The sequence below is a fragment of the Verticillium alfalfae genome, genomic scaffold (assembly GCF_000150825.1).
Source record: "Verticillium alfalfae VaMs.102 supercont1.1 genomic scaffold, whole genome shotgun sequence".
In the NCBI taxonomy this organism is placed as follows: Eukaryota; Fungi; Ascomycota; class Sordariomycetes; order Glomerellales; family Plectosphaerellaceae; genus Verticillium; species Verticillium alfalfae.
In genome coordinates, this window is record NW_003315038.1 from 874,328 (window position 1) to 877,691 (window position 3,364).

Genomic DNA, 3,364 nt, shown 5'->3' on the forward strand with positions numbered 1-3,364 from the left:
GTAAGAAGTTGAGGCCCTCGACCTAAGGAACCCCACTTGGCTTTGCCTGATGGTGACAGGACTGATTCCTGATTCACGTGCTGCAGCCGTTCCTCCTTCGCTGGGACCCGCCCACCCGCCCGCCTGCCTGCCTGCCTGGAGCTCCCCCTCCCTGATGCATCATGTTCTTTCCGAGGCGGGCTTTCCACTGTACCCAGGAGGCGACCACCGTGCAGGTCTTGAACATGTTCCAGGTGCTGCAGGCTTGTGTGTCCGTTTACGCCGCCTTTCAAGGCAGGCACAACTGTTTGACCGTCGACTGCCTGCTGCCTGCTGCCTGGATATCAGCGTTCCCTTCTTCAAAGACGACTGACTTGCATATTGCATGCTAAAATAATACAGCACTAGACGACCAAATCGTCAGCGATGACTTTGGCCTCTGCACTTCTGCGCCTCTGCACCAGCATCTGCACCTCTTCCGTCAGCATCCTACCCAGACTATCCACACCCCCTTCCCTCCTCTCCCGTCGACTCGAGCCAACGGCTTGGTCCACCGATGCATCGTGAGCATTCTACTTCGGTGTCCATGTCCCGACGAATGAGATGGCCAAATCCGTGCAGTTGGCACCTCATCACCCCGGGGGGCGGAGACGGACCATTTCTCACAGCATCTCTCTCTGACACTGTTGCGGACCCGATCTGAGACCCAAGCAGACCGATCGCACAAGGACCAACAACAGCATCTGCCGGCCACACCATCCAGCCACGCATGCAGTGCAACCCTTCAAGCAGTCCCGGCAGCCTGTTGCCTCAACCACCAGGTCTTCATCGCACCCAACTCGAGCAGCCATCGAAACGTGTTGTCACTGGCGGTTGGGAGTCATCGGAAAAAGGAAACGAGTCCCTTCCAGACCACACCTCGCCAACGACAGCGGCCCACCCCGCCATTCTGTGTCCGTGTGACAGTAGCCTGCAGGCATGCCGACGTCAATCAGTCACCTTGTCACACATCTTGTTCGAATTCTATTTTTCGGTGTAGCTTAAAAAGGAGCCATGCTTTGTACACGACATGGTAAAGCGCCTCAATCTCGGTCGACACCGATCAGTTGATATCATAAAACAAGACTTCGTACATCAACAGCACAGAGGCCATGCTCATCAGCCTTGCCTAGCATACGAACCAATCACCACCAGACGCAGGGGTATTTCCGAGGCCTGCCCGACGCCCAATGGAACCGCAAGCGATTGGTCGGCGAGCGAGAGAGACATTGTCTTCGATCTGACCCTGATGTCATTGGGTACCCCATGATCCAGGGTCCCGCCACCCCTGTCGCGGCTACACAGCCTCAAGCTTGACCGTCAGCAAGGGACGGCTTGTTCACAAACCGAACCATGTTGCTAGATCCTCGCTCTCCCGTCCTTTCCCCATCTGCCCCGTCCCCTCATCAGCCCGGAGTCGCCGGCCAGTCAGTAGAGAGATCCGTCTGCAGCTTTCCCCAAGTTTGCCCACGCCCGCACCGGCCGCTCTGCTCATCTGATCGTCGCCTTCGTTTCGGGCCTACCTCAAACCTCTAGGCAACAGCCAGTGTCTGCCAGTAGCATTTGATACAGCATCGCGTCTTGCTTCTTGATGTGGACAAGAAGCCTCATTGAGTCCTGGCTTTCCCTGCTTAGAACCAGCTGCATGGTTTCCTCCAAAGGCCGCCAGAATCTGACAAGATAGGCACCGGGAAGGAATCGGTCACCCACCCAGCCACACCCGCGGCTTCGGGTGCCCTCGTCGCTAAGGAACTGGTTGGTGCTGATCGTGCATGCTCTTGCTAGAGAGCAAAAAACTTGTGGCTGAACCCAGCAATTGAGCCTCGTTGTTCTCATGTCGGCTGACGGGCCTCCTTCACGGGTTGTGTTGCCTCCGGCGCTGAGCCTCACTACGTATAGACACAAGGCACACCCACTTTCACAACCATAGGTCGTGGTCCATATGACGAGAAGTCGATGGCATTTACGCCACAGCGCCAAAATCATGGCGCCCTGTGCGAAACTTTCGCTCTGCTGCACATACAACCGGTGGCCTGTTCAAGTTCTGCTGACTGCCTGTGGCCCTGCATGATCAACCACCGCATGCCCCCTCCTCCTAGACCAACGCTTATTTTCTGAGCCCCATGCTGTACCTACCAGGATCTCCAGAGCGCAAATCCCCTCTTGCCGAAGATGCATCGAGTCAAGGCCCGAGTGTGGAGGCACCATGCCGCCAAGTGCCCCTGTATGCCATGCAAGGCAAGCATCCGTCTTACTTGCCTTGGTCTCCTCCACCCCCTGGGTTCCTGTCATATTCTCTTCTCGCGGCTGTTTCGCATGGGAGCCCTCCCGTCAGACGTCAGTATCGACATCACGGCTAAGAGAGGCGGGGACTTCAGCCGCGGCTGTCGCTTAACTCGTCCTTACTCATGACGACGTCCGCCCCCCACCTCCCCCCCTTTTTTTTTGGACGTAGGTCCAAATAATGGTACATGAGATGGAGATGGACAGGATGTCGACAGTGGGGATATTCTAGCGTCATCAAGCCTAAGCAAGACGAGACAAGTTTTGAGGGTTCGTCTGTCCCGAAGCCCGTGCATGCATAATCAGGATCGTTGTCTTGTCTGTGTTCCACGTCTGATGCTTCGGCGAAGAATGTGATAGCACACATAGAAAAGGTTTGCCCAGATCGTGTGAGCAGTATTTTTGGCGAGGAAACGTACTTGGAAGGGCACCACCGTTTGGTTATACGAAGCAGTCATCTCATCCAGCAAGATCCTGTCACTAGTAAGGCAAAGAGGAATCAGAATGACAGCTGCTGAACAATTACCGTTCACCAATCTTCTGTCTCTAACTCACTTGCCTTGTTCGCACCGTCATCCATCGACTCGCTCCGTATAGAATATCTTGATCATCTTTTCCTTTTTTTTATGACCAGGAAGGAGAATGTAGAACTCGTCAAGGCCGGTGAAGATGACATGGACCATCGGCCCGATGTGTTCGCCTGTCGAACGTGGCATGGCCCCAAGATGGGCCTCATCCCCTTTTGCTTTTCCAAGCCCAAATGCCGTGCCACCGAGGGGGGGTTCTCATACGCCCCACCCCCCCCCCCGGTCCGGCAACACAAAGGGATACGTGTCTCGCGAATCGGTGGACGGGTAAGGCTGAATGCCGCCTCGTTGGAAGGATGGGCCCAACAAGGAAAACAAAAATCGAGGGACACCGATCTTTTTCTGGGTCAGAGCACATCGTCTGGTGCGACGGTGGCCATGAATAAGACCGAATCGGTACTCGACTGAGACGCGGAAGCGGTCGCAACGTGGACAACGAGTGATGGTCCAGAACCGGCAACAAAAGTCGCCATGCG